The sequence below is a fragment of the Canis lupus genome, chromosome 12 (assembly GCF_048164855.1).
Source record: "Canis lupus baileyi chromosome 12, mCanLup2.hap1, whole genome shotgun sequence".
NCBI classification, from domain to species: Eukaryota; Metazoa; Chordata; class Mammalia; order Carnivora; family Canidae; genus Canis; species Canis lupus.
Genome location: NC_132849.1, coordinates 6,832,214 through 6,849,497, shown reverse-complemented (window position 1 = coordinate 6,849,497; position 17,284 = coordinate 6,832,214). Strand labels below are relative to the sequence as shown.

The window sequence follows — 17,284 nt, the reverse complement described above, 5'->3', positions numbered from 1 at the left end:
GTTCTGCAACTTATCTGAGGCCAACCTCTTTCATTAAATTTTTTAACCTCTGTGAGCCACAGTATCTTCATGTGCAAGGTAAGAATGATAACAGAGCCTATCTTACAAGATTGCTGTAAGTCAACCATACAATCCACGTGAGGCCAGATGTATGGGGAGCATTTGGTGCTGCCTAATATTATTTTAGTGATTATTGTGACTGTTATTATTCATTATGATCGATGTTGGAGGTATCTTATGAAACTCTCACATGGTTATCCTACAAGGATCAGATGTGGCTGTGAATATGAAAATACTTTGAAGAATGCCATACAAATTGCAGCAGTGTTATTTTTACCCAGTTTTTCCCTTGCCCAAGGAGAGAGGCAGTGTGAAATAGCAGCAAGAACACAGGCTTTGCTGCCAGCCTTGTGTTCAGTTCTGGACTGTGCTGTTTAATAGCTGTGAGGCTTGGCCAAGTCATTCAATGTCTCCATTTTGATTGTCTCATCTGTAAAGTGGGTATAACTCTAAATCAAGTTCTGGATGATCCTGTAAAGAAGACTGCCTGTTCCACAAGCAGTGTTTGGTAAACTATGATTTTTGGTGTTGTTTTTTTTTAACCTCACAGTATATCATTCTTGCATACTTTCTTTAAATTATATTCTTTGTGGGACACCTGGATGGCTCAGGCAGTTAAGTGTCTGACTCTTGGTTTCAGCTCAGGTCATGATCTCAGAGTCAGGAGACCGAGCCCCACATTGGGTTCAGTGCAGAATCTGTTTGGGATTCCTTTTTACCTCTTCCTCTGCCCCTCCTCACGCTCTCTCTTTCTCTCTCTCTAAAATCAATAAATCTTTAAAAAATAAATTATATTCTATGTAATGAATTCCTACCCTATTTATTCAATTGTATTTTGCCACTGCATCCCAATACTTGCACTAAGAGAGGCTGTACTGTAGAAAGCTAAGAGCTTTCAACTCAGAATGACTTGGATTTTCGTCGTAGCGCCCACTTAGCCACATGATTTTAGAACAGTGACTTCTCTCTCAAAGTCCCTGGTCCCTTGGGACGCCTGGGTGGCTCAGTGGTTGAGCATCTGCCTTTGGTTCAGGTCGTGATCCTGGATCCTGGGATCAAGTCCCACATCAAGTTTCTGCAAGGAGCCTGCTTCTCCCTCTGCCTATGCCTATGTCTCTGCCTCTCTCTGTGTGTCTCCCGTGAATAAATAAATAAAATCTTAAAAAAAAAAGTCTCTAGCCCCTCAACTGTAAAATGGGAACAACAGTTCATACTTTGTGGGGTCATTGTGTGTATTAAGTGAGATGATATGACTATAGTCCTTAGAATATTGCTTGGCACATGCAAATACCAAATGCTCAGTAAAGGACAGCTCTCATGATGCTTGTTCTCATCATTACTATTATTGTTTTCTGTCCACACATGCTGTTCTCCTTTGAGTCTCTTGCTTGGCCCCTGGGACACCATCCCCTCCTAGAACCACTCAAATCCTATTCTTCAAGGCCCAGTTCAACTTCTGATGCTGCAAGTGATTGCTCCAGACTCTACTCATTGCTTTTTTCTTTTTTTTCTGGAAGTCCAGAGTTTGTCTCATGTCTGTCATATCTGTAATAAAATTTAGAAATCAATCGTTATTAAACTTTTTGTGTTTTCTCAACTGGGCTGTGAGATTTCTGACAAGGACTATTTCTTCACCCCCCCCCTTTTTTTTTAAAGATTTTATTTATTTATTCATGAGAGACACAGAGAGAGGCACAGACACAGGCAGAGGCAGAGGGAGAAGCAGGCTCCATGCAGGGAGCCCGACGTGGGACTCAATTCCAGGTCTCCAGGAAAACACCCTGGGCTGAAGGCGGCACTAAACCACTGAGCCACTCGGCTGCCCTTTCTTCACCTTTTAAAAAATATTTATTTTGGAGGGAGGGAGAGGGAATTTTGGAGGGAGGGAGAGGGAGAGAGAGTGAGAGAGCACGTGCACAAGTTGGGGAGGGGCCGAGGGTGGAGAGAGAGAATCTCAAGCAGACGCCCTGCTGCACACAGAGAGAGCCCAGAGCCCCAGTCGTGGTGCTCATCTTAGGATCCTGAGATCATGACCTGAACCTAAATCAAGAGTTGGACGCTTAGCCGACTGAGCCCCTCAGGCACCCCTATTTGTTCAGCTTCTAATGAAATTGTCACTCTACTTAATTTGGCACTATGACACATATTAAGTGCTTATTCATTTTTCATTAATAAATAATAACTAAGAAAGCAAACATGTAAAAGTCATTACGAAATCTTAAAGCTAGGGATTTCTTGACTACTTGTGTAGTCTCCTTCATTGACATGATTCAACATTGATCCTGAGTGAAATTATTTATTCTGAAACACAGCACAGAGTAGAGAAAGGGGCAGTGGATGGAGAGTCCCCAAATCAAGGTCAGTACTGTTTGTTAAGTTAGTAAAGCATGTCTTTACTGACACAAATGACCTTGTTTTTGTTTTCTTCATTACTTCTTGGCATCTCTCTCCAACCCAACCCTTCTTCCAGTCCCAGAGGACCTACTGCCCTCAGAAAACCTGGCTTCAATTCCTGGGGAAGGTTGTCCATGCTTCAGAATTAGCCTTTTCTTTCTTCCCCACAATATTTCCTCAGTACAGTTAATAGTTAAGGATGATAGATGTCTGGCCAGATGATTATTAAAATAAAACAGGGCTAACCCTTTGTTGTGTTACCCTTCTCAGTGCTCCTAAAATCTCTGCCTAAAGCCAATCCCATTGTGGATAATCCAGAGATGATGAAATATATTAATAACTAACATTTATTGGTTAGGCACTTACTATGTGCGAGGCATTAGTCCTACGTGTTGACATGTAGTTGCTCATTTATTCCTCATGCTACCCTGTGAGGAAAATATTATCGATGTTCCACTTTATAAAGTAAAAGACTAAACCCTAGAGAGGTCAAATAATTTTTCTAAGATCACACAGCCATCTGATGGCAGAGCTGGGATTCAAAGCCAGGAGATCTGATTGAGGGCCCTAGAAATGACTCTGTTGAATCTTGAGTCTCCCCTTATAAGCATTCTAGGAAATCAGAAGAGCCAACTTCATGAGAAAAACCTAGATGTCATCATCATAGCTGTCATCATCATGACAGCAGGCAAAGGTTGTGCCACTGTGTGCAGGGCGCTGCAGAGAATGCTGAGAAGACAAAGGCGTCTGGCCCCACTGCAGGTCTGGATCAACACGACCCCAGACTCCTTCATGTTGCCTCAAATGCCTCCACTTACATGAAGCAGTTGCTGCTCATCTCACTCAACCCCCTCTAAAATGTATCTCCTCTGATTGCCATTTTACTTTTTGCCTCTGCTCTGCCACTTATTTATTACTTTCTATCTTGTATTGTGGTTATTTATATACATTGTCACACAGCTGAGCCTTTGCACATTGCTGAGTCTTTTGCCTGACTGACTCCTATGCATTCTTTGAGATTCTGCTCAGGTCTCGTTGAGTTCCCTGACTCCCCTGTCTGGATTAGATGTCTTTCTTCTGTGTGCCCCCAAACACCTGGTATTTATCCATTTCATAGCATTTATTATAATTGATTATAAATGTTCACTTGTCAGTATTCTTACCTAGCTTGATCTCAGGTCCCAAAATGAGGGGACTTGTCTTACACTTATTTGAATCTTTGGTACCTTGCATGATACCTGGCACTTACTGAATTCCCCTTTCCCCAGCACATCTTTTTTTTTTTTTTTTTTAAATGAATGAAGCCTCTGTATAAGTCTGATTAGATTTTGAAGACAAAGTTGGATACTTTGGGTACTTGATTCATTTTTTGTACTTCCTCCAAGATGTCCTGCACTTAGTAGGTGCTCAATAAATATAGCAACTACTAAGTGACTGCAAAATGCAGAGAAGTGTACAATTTTGTTCTCAAGATAGAGGGCAAGACTAGGAACCACCTTAAGACTACTTTTTTCTTCTTTTTGAAATTACTTTGCTAGTAAATTGCAGTCCAATATGCAATCAAACCCAGGTCCAGGTGATTCTAAAGCCAATATTGTTCCTGTTTAACCACACTGTTGATCTTAGGGTAGAGGGGGTCCTATAATATATTATAAACAGGTCTTTTAGGAAGGTCTGTCTGGAGAAGGAGCATGGAGAATTGGCTGATTCAGGGAGAGGCTGGAGGCAGGAATGACCATTTAGAAGCTATTACAACAGTCCCAGGTTGGGACCAGAAAACAAGAAGTTGATTGAAGGAGAAATTTGTGGATGCAGGTGACTGAGAAGAGATTTAGAAGAGATAAATAGATGGAGGATTTTGAAGTGAGGATTATGCCAAAGTTTTGAACCTAAGCTACACTTAGTGTGGTGGTCATTTCACTATATATATATATATATATATATACACACACACACATCAAATCATTACATTGCATACCTTAAACTTATACAATGTTATATATCCATTATATATCAATAAAATTGGGGTGTGTGTAGGGACACAAAACCAGAATATCATTGAAATTCAAAATATAAGAGATTCAGAAAGGAAATGATATTCATTGGATGCTTTGGGCAATTAGGTTTGGCCATGTTGAAGAGAGAATTCTTGCAGAATGGTTGGGTGATTTACAGAGGAGGAAAAGGATTTGTGATAATGTAGGTTACCCTTTGGATAAATTGAGAATAAAAAAAAAGGGAGAAAAGAGTATTGGAATAAGAAAGATTTTACAAAGGGTAAATAAATGGAAGACATTACCAAACAAAAAACCCCTTTAGAGGTGAGGTGAGATGACAAGATAGGTCTTGCAATGTAGAAGGCATAGTGGATAGAATTTGGAATAATTGTTGTGGGAAATGATATAGGAGGTTATGAGGATACACAAAGGGGTTGCCAAGTAAATAGTAACGAAGTTCAGTTGAATTTTCATCACCTGAATTTTGGTCGGGGCCTACTTTCTTGGGTTTTGTGGTTTTTTCTAGTAACAACGTCTGGCAGCCCAGGAGGGAAAACAAAAATGTGGGTTGATTTCTTCCTTACATATCATCATTAGGAATTGCCACTACTGGAATGATGGGTGGCCAAGGATTCCAACAGGGCATTGGAACAAATGAAAGCAGCTGGACACAAACCACGGAGGTGAATCAGGCAGCAGTAGTTGGATAGCAGTACCAGAGAAGCTGGCGGAGAGGATGACTGTGGGAAGTAGGAGGCATCCTCTATGAAAGGTAGAACCCAGAAAAAAAGAAAATAGGTGGATCTGAAGGGCGGCATTCTGAGAGAAATGTCTGGAAGAAGAAAATGACATGAAACGTAGAAATACCCAGAATTATTGTTGGGAGCAAAGTGAAGAGTAAAATGAAATAGTAAATTAGTGGGATTTGAAGAGGAAAGGGGGCATGAGACTATGAGGACAGGTGTGAAGAACTGGCATGAAGATGAAGGGGGTTTGGGGAGAAGTGGTTGGAGCACACGGAACACCCCCGTTGCTTCTGCTTAAGCCATGATGGGCTCCTGGAGAGGAGGATCAGCATTTATACATCAATGATTTAGGGCTCAGGAACTAGCAGGCTGAAAGTCACAAAGCTTGACTTTGAGAAGGCAGACAATGAGGATGGGAGACACAATCATTCAGGTTTGAGTGTGAAAACAAAAGGGAAACAGGGATGGGAACTTTTTAAGGAATCTGAGGGTCAAGTCACAGATCCCAGCCAAGCATTCACAGAGAGGGTGCCTGTAATTCCCAGATTGTTGGCAGCAGACTTGTGGTGACACAGAAGGAGACCCATACTCACATCAAAGTGCCAGTGGCCCCAGGAGGAGCTGCCAGAAGGAAGGCAGTGGGGAACATTGATTTCTCCCTTACAAAGAGACACGCAGCCCTAAATTTTCCCGGTAGGGATAAAGCTGGAAGACTCCCCACTGACTTAAATGGACTGGTGAAAGCTGGGGTAGGGCGATTTGTTTCTTTTTCATGGGCACCCTAACAAAGAAATGGTTTCTTGGCTATTTTCTTACAGCATTGGGCAATAGGACTGTGAAGGTCAAGACGCCCTTCCATCCTAACCCTTCACTGTCAGTCACAAATGACTCTCTTGGTGGTATTCCTTTGGGGTTGAAACTTGCCCACGTTGGTTTGGACAATGACGTAGTTGAATTGGTAAGGAACAGTATAAGCAGCAGGAAATTATGGACAAACCGAGGGCTTTAACCAAGGCAAGAATTCGGTGGGGGCCTCTTACAGCCCTAGCACCAACTGGCTCAACCTGTTTGATTCTTACTTTCTTCATCAAGAGGGTAGAACTTCATGGGCTTTGCTGCAGTGATAAATATTAGTGGGAATGAACAAACCACGGGAGTTAGAACCAGGCTGAAGAGTGTTGGACTTAAATTCTACTCCCTAAAAATGGACATAATCTCTGCAAGTCATTAAACCTCTGTGTCTTAGAATTCTCCTCTGTAAAATAGGATGGGGTTTCTTCCAACCCTAAAATTTTGGGGTAAATTTATCAAGAGCTGAGGAAACAAACATTTTGAAAGCAGAATTTACAGGCAAAAAAGACTGGAGGCAAACTTAAATAAAAGATTCTGAGATTAGCTGAAGAACCAAGAAGCCAAATTTATACCATCCGTGTTTGCATCACAGTAAGTACTTCTCATCAGCATGAGAAGCCAATTTCAAAACGGAAAAAAAATCAAGCCCAGGTCTCTTTGGCGTCAAAAGCCTTTATTTTTAACAATGTTACCATTTGGATCAAAAAATGATTTCTCCTAGAATTTCTAGAGTAGCAGAAACAGTTTGAAGCGTTTATTTACAGGATGCTTTTAAAAATGATTTCATCATTATCCATTAGTATTTACGTGTAGACAGCATGCTAGAGCTCTATACAGCAAAAGAGAATTCTTTCTCAAGTGAGATGGAAATGAATGGAAGTTAGAAAATTCAGAAGACAAAAATTCTAGTAAAATAAACTATTTGATAAAATAAATAATATTTTGAAATGCAATTCTATCCCATGTGCAAATGTTGCTAAATTTACATTACTACGGAGACTCTAACCTTTAGGTTTCATGACTTCTAGCACACTTTATTCTTAATATTATTCCCCCTTTACCCTAGTGTTGCATGTTTAGTATTCATTTACGCTTTTCTTCTGTTCAGTAAATAATTTTGAATTTTGACACATATCATGGAGGGTGTAAAGCCTAGTAAAATGGTTAAGACGTTTTAGTATGTGTATTGTTATAAGGAGCTTGTCTTTGAGGTTTCCGAGTAGAAGTGATGTGGTCTGGAACACTCCACTCAGGAGCTTATTTTGGTAGTGGTTTTCTCTTATAGGTACGCTCTGTAAATCCTTTCTTTCCACCCACAACTGCAATCCCAAATGTTTCTTGCATATTTCTGCGTTTAGCTGTCTTTCCCTATGTGCATACCTTACTTTTTCCCTCTGCTTTCTTTTACAGAGGTTCTCCCCTATCACCAAAACTTGACAAAAAGCATTTTAATTATTTCCCGTTTGGAATCCTTCAGCCAATCTTGGGCTTATATTGTTTAATGCGTACTATCATGTTTTTTTTTTTCTTTATTTCAATCACCGGTCATAATGTAAGACAGAGAAAACATCTTGCTATGAAAAAAAAAAAAAAAAAACGTTTTGCACGGGATCTAGGCTGCGGAGACATAATATAGAAACTTACATGGTCACTCAAGAATTTTAAATGTTTTGGAAAGCTTTATCGCTCAGGGTTCTCCTGCACCATCCTTTACAAGCTGCACCATTAGTTAAAAGATTGCCCCTTGGGCAAAGGTTTCCTATTTTATAGACAGGGAAACTGATACAGCATGAAGTAAATCCTGGTTAAAACTATGGGGGGCAGAAGCAAAAGCAGAAGAAAACTTCTCTACTTCTCTTGGCCGTGTCGCCTGTGTCTTCAGGGGGAATACGCAGCTCATCATAACCTAGGCAGTCTCCACTTAACTGACTCAGAAGGGCTGTGGGGCCAGTGCACGTAGTTGCAGAAACCTCTTAGATCGAGCCTCTCCAAAGCACAAACACAGAGACGTAATAACAGTGTGTTCTGGGGAGGACCGTCAGTAGACAGGTCTGTAATAACAGTTGGTCACGGCAGCAACAAGGGCCACTAAGATAGAACAGGAGTAGCCAGAACCTGAGCCTTCCTCAGCAGCATGCGTGCACCAGGATGCCGTCATTTTTCCTTCCGAGGAAAAGTGCAACCTAAGGGGTTACCTTCTCACGTCCCCGGGGACCGGGCCGGGGTGCCTGGGTTTCGAGCTCTCTCTCCAAAGCACAGGCCTTCCGAAGCCATTCGAGGATCTGGACCGGAGGTCCTCTAGGGCACTGGGTAGCGGTGCGTGAGCGGGGCTGGGCTGGGCCCGACGGGGAGGGAGAGACCCTGCGACAGCCACCGCGTCCGCAGGACCCCGGCGAGGGCGGAGACGAGGGCACCCCCGAGAGGGGCCTGCTCCCTTTGGGGGTGGGGGGGGGAGAGAAGCCGGCAACCGTGAGCGCGGTGCACGGATCGGGCGGTGTAGACAGGGGGCCGGGGAGGGTACGGGGAAGGCCGATGGCGTCCTGGGACTGTGCGGAGGTTGCCTGGAAGACTGAGCACTAGGCCGGCAGCAGGGCAGCGGGAAAGTGAGGGAAAGACCCCTTCCTTCCTTTGGCAGCTTCCAATTCTTTCCTGTCAAAGATGGCCAAATTCCACGCTGCCCTGCCCCCCCCCCCCGCGTTTTCTGCAGGTCCCCTTGGGTTGCTCCCCCGTGCTGCGGCAGCGGTTGGGGGGGGTCCGGGTGCCTCGAGGACGGTGCGGGGAGCAAGAGGCCCGCCCCGGCCGCGTCTCCCACCCCGCCGGCCCTCCGGGAGGTTTAGTTGGGAAAGGGGCTCTGCCGCTTTAAGGCGGGGAGTGGGCGTCCCCTCCGGCCGGGTGACGGACCGGGGCGGGGACCCGGTGGGCGTCTCCATGCAAAGCAGGAGGTCGTGCCGGCGCTGGGCGGCCCCGGAGGAACGCGCTCGGGGGCGGGGCGAGCCCGGGGTGGGCGGGGCGCGGGGCGCGGGGCGGGGCCTCCCCGGGAAGGCCGGGCGGGGCGGGGCGGGGCGGGGCGGGGCGGGGCGGGGGCGGAGGAGGCGGCCGGTCGGTACCACTGCGCGCGGCCCGGGAGGGGGACGCGGGACCTTCCCGGGGCGGGGGGCGGGGGGCGGGGCGGGCCCGGCGCCGAGGCGGGGAGGGGCAGGCCCGGTGCCCCGGCCGGGCGGGACGCCGGGGCCGAGGAGGGGGCCCTTCTCGGCTCGCGTCCGAGGCGGGGCCGGCGGGACCTTCCGTGGCGCGGTGCGGCTGGGGGAGGGCCGAGGGGAGGGGAAGGGGCGGGCCCGGAGGGGGGAGCCGGAAAGGGGGAGGCGCCGGCGGACAATGGAGCCTATGTGTGCCTGCGGGAGTGGGACGGCGCCGCCGCCGCCGCCGCCGCCGGGGGGAGACGCTGCGCCGCCGCTGCCGCTGGCCCCGGCCCCGGCCCCCCGGGGCTGAGAGCCGCGCGGACCGGAGCCGCCTCCCCGGCCCCGCTGCCGTCCCCTCCCCCACTCCCGCCCGGGGGTAAGTGCACCTCGCGGGGAGGGGAGGGGGGAGGGGGAGGGGGAGGGGCAGGGCCGGAGCCGGGGGCGGGGGGCCCGGGGCCGCGTCCGCGTGTTTTGAGCCGGCTTGGGGGTAGGGTGGCCGCGGCCGCCGGGAGCCGGGGTGGGGGGGAGGGGAGGCAAGGGGCGGGGGTCGAGGTTGCGGATGTGAGTGCGCGGAGTCTGGAGAGACCTGTGGGGGAGGAGGGGGCGTCCTCTCCGAGCGGTGGGAAGCGACCGCGGCGTCTCCGGATTTTTTAGAGGTTGTTTCCCAAGCGGTGCCTGGGAGGCTGCAGGAGGAGATGGGACGGTCCCAGGGTCCGGGGATGAAGGGGCTTTGGCGGGGCGAGACCGAGAGCTAAATAGGGGGATTCGGGTCGAGTTTGGTGGGGTCTGTGAAGACCTCGGAGGCGGAGAGAGAGCCAGAGGGGACTTTGCAGGCCAGTGACTTGTTGAAGGGTGAGGGGAAGTGAAAGCTAAGAAGGGTGTCTGAGTAGTAAAGGGCTCCAGGAGGTGAGGTGGTGATGTCTAGGTCACTGAGTCATTGTGGGGGTCGTGGACACACCAGTGATTTCCAAAGTGGAACCCTAGTCATTGACCTCTGAAAGTTGCAAAGACTATTAAGATGTCACTGGTTCGTGTTGGGGGAGCCTGGTGAAATGGAGATATCCTAAGGAAAACAACAGCAGGGTTGGTTAGGTTCGGAGGGAAGGGCTAGAGGCCTGTAATATTGTCGCTGGGGGCCTTACCTGAAGGCTCCCAAGCCTGAAGGAGGAGGCCTCGATCTGTCCTCCAGGGGCCCCGGTCGGTGCTAGAGAGGAGGGACTGAGAGCCAAAATCACAGTGCAGTAGGGGACTGAGAAAGTTAGTAGACAAGGCAGAGAGATGGACATAAAGTATCCCTTGATGGAGAGAGCCTCTAAGGTGGGATGGAACTGGAGTGAAGTTAGGCAAACACGGATGGATCCCGGTCAGTGACTGTACGGCAGTGACTTTAGTGGGAAAGTGATATGGTGGCTGTGTAGAGAGATACATTTTGGTCGGTGATGTGTGGTGGATTACCGGCATTTGAAATATTCAGGAATTAAGTGTTTGTTCTTAGACCAGAGATTTGGACTCTCCTGCACAGAGCACAAAATTATGAATCGGAAGTAGCAGGTGGGAAGGATGAATAGTAAAAGAGTTGAGAAATGGGGTTTGGGAGAGCAAAAGGATATGGTGGGTAACAGTCATATGTGGGTTAAGACCCTTTGACTCTCCATGGAGACTGCATTGTGATTGTCCTGTTGATTATGGTTTTGTCTTGATACTAGTGATTTGGGAAATTTTAGCAAGGAGTTGATGTTACTGTGAATAATGTTTTTGGTCCTCAGTACAATTTTAAGAAGTTAGTTAGTCCTTAGTAACTATTGAGAAAAGACCCAAGCTATTGAAGACAGAGATGACTTAATGAAAGCAGAAGTTAGTTAGATGACATAAGGATGCTTTGAAGAATGAGGATTCCAATAACTGGTGGTTTGAAAAAGAAGAGAAAACTTAAGGCACAGTTGGGGCAGAGGTGACATTTCGTAGTTTTAGGACCTTGGATCTAATGGTATTAAAACCATTGTAGTATTATTTTGTAATAGGCGTTGAACATAAGATGATCACAGTTCCACAAGATACAGTAGGTAGATAAGGAGGTCATGGACTGAAAAATGAAGGAACAATTCCACACCGTTCTCTTCTTAGAAGGCAACTAACTTGTATGTAACGTGGCTTTTGAGCTCAGGACCCCTGACCTAGATTTTTAGATGACTAGCATAGGTGGAAAAAGTACTATGTACATTGGAATTTATTCTATGGGATATTAGCCCCATAGCCTTCAGAAGTGTCTGCTTTTGTGAATCAAAAGAAAATGCTCTCTGGCTTATGGTGGGGGGTTGGGGGGACATGCAGAGGTTTCACAAACTTTATAATCAACTGAATATTTGATCATGGTAATTTGGTATAGTGGAGCCTTGAACTTGGAATCAGGAAACTGGCTCTCCCATTGATTTATGTGACTTTGAATCAGTCTTTCATATTTATTCTCCAGTCTTCCCATTTATGAAGTGGTGATACCACTGCTGTGACCACTCATAATACGTTGCAGCATTTAACAAGTAAATGCCTATCTACAAAGTGCTTTGAACACTTCTGAGAATGAGGGATTATGTAGCCCAACATTTTTCTCACTTCTGAAAGACTACTCTCTCTCAGGAGCAGACCAAATTCAGCTTTTGTAACAATTATGGCAGCACCGTTGATCAAGGAACAAAAACGAGTATCTTATGCGTCTGTCTTGTTCTATCACCTCGGCTTTGGTTTTCTACTAATTTTGAAAGGTGATACCTCTTCCCTATTTAGTAGGAAGGTAGTGATAGTGATGACAATTGTAGAATGTAAGAAAAGGTCCCCATGGGAAAGTAGGAATACATGTGCTGTGAATGCTCACCTAGGCTGGTGCCCACCTAGGCTGATGCCCACCCGAAATTTAAGAGACCTTGGACATATTATTTGGCTTCCTGGTCGCTTAATTTTCTTCCAACTATGAAGTAATATTGGAATAAATTACTTGTCTACCTTGGTGACTATGATGTTAGAGTCTATAGGAGGTCACCTGGGTGGCTCAGTCGGTTAAGCATCTGCCTTTGGTTCAGGTTATGATTCAGGTTATGATGGTCAGGGAAGGAACCACATGTCAGGCTCCCTGCTCAGCGGGGAGTCTGCTTCTCCCTATGCCTCTCCCCTTGTTCCTGCACTCTCTGTCTCTGTCTCTGTCTCTCTCTCTCTCATGCTCTCTCTCTCAAATGAATAAAATCTTAAAGGAATCTCTAGGAACTTTATTTGTTCTCGAACAACTTTCTTTGTTCTTAACTTCCTCTGTCCTACATACCCCTTTGGCAAACTAACGAAGTGTAGGACGACTTTTGAGAATTGTGTTTTTAAAATGCGTAAAAGAGAACATGTAGACTTACAAGTGACATGGAAACAGTTATAAAAATGTTAAGCGATTATGATACAGTAATTTATCTGCTTCCTTCTAACACATTAAATAACAGAATGTAGCTGCAGGTCTAACCATATTGTAATTTTGAAGTAGGGATGACTGTAAATATTGTGTTGAGATCTCTGCAACAAGTGTAATGTGACATGAAAGTGTCCTGTGGTTTGTCTTGGAGACAGTCACAGGATTGCTAATACTATCACTGGTTGTTACCTTCCTCTACAATTGAAGGCAGTGCTAGCTTCTGCTAGAGGTGAGTGAGGGTGAATGAAGATGGAAGTTTTCCCCAGTAAGTTCACAGCTGTCACTAAGTCTCTCCACAGACTCCATGTGAGGCAGTGGATCCCACGTTAAGACCTCCTGCTCAAGACCAACTGATTTTTGAAAGTTAAATTATCTTATGGCCACTTGTACCTTAGGCTTTGCAGTATTTTTTCAGCATGTCCATCACGCTAAACACAAGGGCATAAAGAAGATATGAAATAAAAGTTCATTTTGCAACCTTTTGATGACTGTTCTTGGCTGTGGAGCAAGTTAAAAATAATGATTAGCATGAGGCTTAGTGTCTGGTGGTTTTGCCTTTCTAAACAGCCTTGGCTTCAATGGGATGGATTTGGGCTACACTGCTCTATCTTCTTGCATTTTGTTGAGTTTTAGTGGTTTTGCCTTCCTTCCCCATTTTTCACCTAATTATTTTCTTACTGCTCCTTCTAAATACTGTTTTGGCCACAGAGCACCGGGGAATGGGTAGTTTTCTTTGCAATTGGTGTGAATTGGGGTATGAACTTCTCTATTCTTCTCATCCCTGTAGGACTGAATGTGGGGCTAGCTGGTGTCACTCTACTTTGACCTAATAACTCCCTTCTGTTTGGGAGGCAGAGATCATTCTTGGAAAGTTCTTCTGTGTCTCAATGTAGAAGAGAGAGCAGATTGGACATCCTGAAAGGTAAAAGAACCTGATGATGAGCATATGACTCCTGTGATTCAATCTGGAGTATGTCGGATGTTTGTTTCTGTTTCTGTAGGGTCTCTTGTAAGTTAAAATCATATTTGTTAATTGCTATAGCAGTTGCAAAGGCAAAAGTCATCAAATTAAATGCAAGTCAAAACCATAAACATGGTTACCTTCTACTTTCTATAAGCAGGGACTTCCGTAGTAGTTCACCTCGTGGGAAAGGCAGGTGGTGAGAAATTAAACAGGTATTTAGCATGTCTTCATTGGTTTGTGTAAATGTGAGGCAAGGGTAGCAAAAGTTATGCTCCAAGCTCATTATAACCCCTGGATCGCCCAGCGTTTCTTGAGTTTCTCCCGGATGTTGGGTGCTGAGATGATGACCCTTTCCTCAAAGGGCTCTCTGTCTACACATAACAGGGATACAGTTTTTTAAGTGTCATAATAGCATTGTGACTATAATGCTGTAGGGCCCCAGAGTACGTTCCTAGGGACAGTTGGGAATCAAGGAGAATTTCACAGAGAAGGAACATTTGTGCTGAAATCTTACTTTGGGGGGTGCCTGGGTGGTTCAGCAGTTGAATATCTGCCTTGGGCTCAGGTCGTGATCCCAGGGTCCTGGGATCGAGTCCTACATTGGGCTCCCCATAGGGAGCCTGCTTCTCCTTCTGCTTATGTCTCTACCCCACTCTCTGTGTCTCTCATGAATAAATAAACAAGATCTTAAAATTTTTTTTTTACTTTGGATAGCCATTATTTTAAATGATAGAAATTCATTTTTGAATGCTTTTGTCAAGACTCTTTAGTTTGATATAAGTTACTTGGTTGCCTAAAGACTTGTTAGCCCCAAGGACAATAGAGGCATTTCAACCCTTGCGTGTGAAAACATCCTTTAGTATTTTGTAGAGACCCGGGCTTTCTGTGCATGCACATGCTCGTCGTACAGTTTTCTTTTCTCCACATGTTGGGGAAAGGTTGGTTCTTTCTCTTGTGTACTTTTGCTGAGAGGAAGCCTGTTAGGAGTTGGCATGCCAGAAGTTAAGAATGAGCTCGGTTTGGAATCCTGTGGCCTTTTAGTTCTACATTCTAAGTTTGATACTCTGCCTTTTATGGAGTAGTGGTCATAGCATAGAAATGAACTTTGTTAAACATGACATCGTTGCAATAAACTTCTTAGAGCAGGAAAGTGGGAAAGGATGATTGGAGCAATTGAAATTGGACTCATAGAAGTGATTCTGAGCCTAGTCAGATTAATTGTGAATTTATTTACAACTTTGTGGCAACCATATAGAGTTTCCTTTTAAAGATTCCAAAATAATTTGGCTTTAGGACAATCTGGAACTTGGTTCTTCCTTGCAATTTCAAAACTATACAATCTGAGCAAAGGGGGTCAGTGATATCATTCTGTTTTACAAGGACCAGTGTTAGAATTTGTCCCGCTTGACCAGTAGCTTGTTTTATTGACTTATCCAGCCCCGTTCAACATAGCGTTTTGCACACAGTAGGTACTGAATCACAGGAAATCATCTGGTCAGGTTGTTCGGCCCCAAGTTCTCCCCAAAGCATGTGAAAATACATTTCCTTGCTGAGTGCTTGCTGTGTGGGGTTATGGTTGCGGGTAGGGAGGACTGCAACTGAGTTCACCCTGTGAATTCAACAGCACATCTGCACTTTTGTCTCTTTTTCCTTCCCAGTCAGCTCCAGTTCTCTGTACTAATGAAGAATGGGCAGAAGCAAATGTGTGAGGGGTTTTTTTTCCTACTAAATGCCCAGAAATTTAAAAAGTAGAAACATTGATTTTCTTTGCCCTTCGTATTTCCCAGTCTCTGAAAGTAAAACATTTTGTTGGGGAGGAGGGAAAGTCACAAGGGCCTCGAGATGTCTCCAGATTGGATGATACACTCATTAAAAATTGGAAGTTGATTCCCTTTACATGGGGATGACAACTGCTTCTTAATCTAGCATTCTAGAATACATAGGAAATCTGTTCTTTCCTTAAGCTATTCAGTAACAAGACATATAGTTGATTTTTTAAAAATCCATTTATAAGTTTTTTTTCCTTATCCTCATGCAGGTGAGGGCACCTTTGAGAAAGGGGTTCCTGGACTCCTCCCACTCCTCACCTCCAGGATGAGCACTGCAGTATCGTGACCCTTGGGGTTTTGGTGAGTAGCTTGACAGATAGTAGCATTAGGGAACCTGGCTGGTTTAGAAAGATGATCTTGGGGAAAAGCTTCAACTTTTATTCAAGAGAGATTTTTTGAGCAAATTCCCTGTGCCAGGTGCTACAGTAATACTGGGAAGACAGGGCTGACCAAACCACTCTTGGTCCCCGCCTCGCCTTTCTGAAGCAGAAATTCTGAAGCCAAGATTCCATTCATTTGGCAAAAATATTCAAACTCAATATGGAGGGTTGAGGTGAGGGAGGGACTTGTCCTGAAAACTCCTGTGTTTGCTGCATGAACACGTGGGTGGGTGGAGGTGCCATTTTCTATGGTGTGGAGGACCGAAGGACAAATACTTTGGGGAGTATTTGTCTGGAGATGAAGAACTCCCCTCCCATCTTGTTTAAGTTTGAGACTTCTAGGGAGATGTCAAGGCGGCATCTGCGTGTGCGGGTCTGTCTGCAGGGCAGAAGCTGAGCTGGGAATGGGAATTGGAAGTTGTTGGCTTGGAGAGAGCATATGGGATGAGAAGAGAAGAGGTTCCAGGATTGAGTCCTGAGGACCTCTGAGTCGTGGAGCTTGAGTAGACAAGGGGCTGGCACAGGGGCCAGACAGAGTGACTTGGCGACGCGGGAGGACATCTAGGAAAGTGCAGCACCATGGAAATAAAGAGAGGAGTGTTCAAGAAGGAAGCCATTGGCCAGCAGACTAAGAGATGGAGTAAGGTGAGGTTAGAACAGTGGCCAGTGGTGACTTTAACCAATAGTGGTTTCTGTGATTTGGGTAGGGATTTGGGGGTGGAAGTTGGTTTATTTTTTTTTTTTTTTTTATTTTTTGGAAGTTGGTTTAAAACGGTGAAAGGGTGAATGGCAAGGAAGGAAGTGAAGACCATGTGTCTTGTTAACCCTGTGGAGAAACCTGGCTCTGAAAGGGAAGAATAACATGCTAGGGCTGGACTTTGTTTTCCTGTAATTTTGGGTTTGTTTTTATTTTTTCAATGCTGGAAGAGACTACCACATGTCTGAGTGGTGATTGGAAATACGCAGGAGTAGCAGGGAAAGCCAAAGGACAGAGTGAGAGCTCTCAGAAAGCTGGAAGGGATGGGACCTAGACCACACGTGGTAGGCTGACCTTTGAGGAAAACTGGACTGTTTTTTCTAGTTCAGGAATAGAGAAGAAGGAGAGGATAGGTACTCTGAAAATAGGTTGGCACATTTGGTGGTGAGCATGTCACATCCTGCCTGGTGACTTCTTGTTAAGTCCTGGGCAAGACCATGCATTGAGAAAGGGGAGGAAAGGCAGGAAGGGGACAGTTGGAGATGAATAAGATATGAAATAACATTCAGCGAGATGAGCCAGTGTGCTGGCTAGAGAGTAGTAGTCATCATAGTCATAGTTAACCCGCATGTTCATGCTCTGCTGCCGAGCACTATATTTTGTGCACTGGCTCCCCTTGTCCACCAAGTCCCATCCTGAAAGGTGCCAGAGTGATGACGAGCACAGCCAGGGCGCCTGGCC

The 17,284-nt window shown here is 45.5% G+C and overlaps 1 long non-coding RNA gene across 1 annotated transcript; it reads right to left on the bottom strand.

The window, feature by feature from the left end:
* Positions 1-1,280: 1,280 nt before the first annotated feature.
* On the bottom strand, positions 1,281-14,009 carry LOC140601030 (uncharacterized). Its single transcript, XR_012004086.1, has 3 exons — positions 13,775-14,009; positions 13,064-13,171; positions 1,281-1,605 (listed from the first exon to the last, which is right to left on the bottom strand). It is a non-coding gene; the product is annotated as an uncharacterized lncRNA (long non-coding RNA).
* Between the last annotated feature and the right edge of the window lie 3,275 nt (positions 14,010-17,284).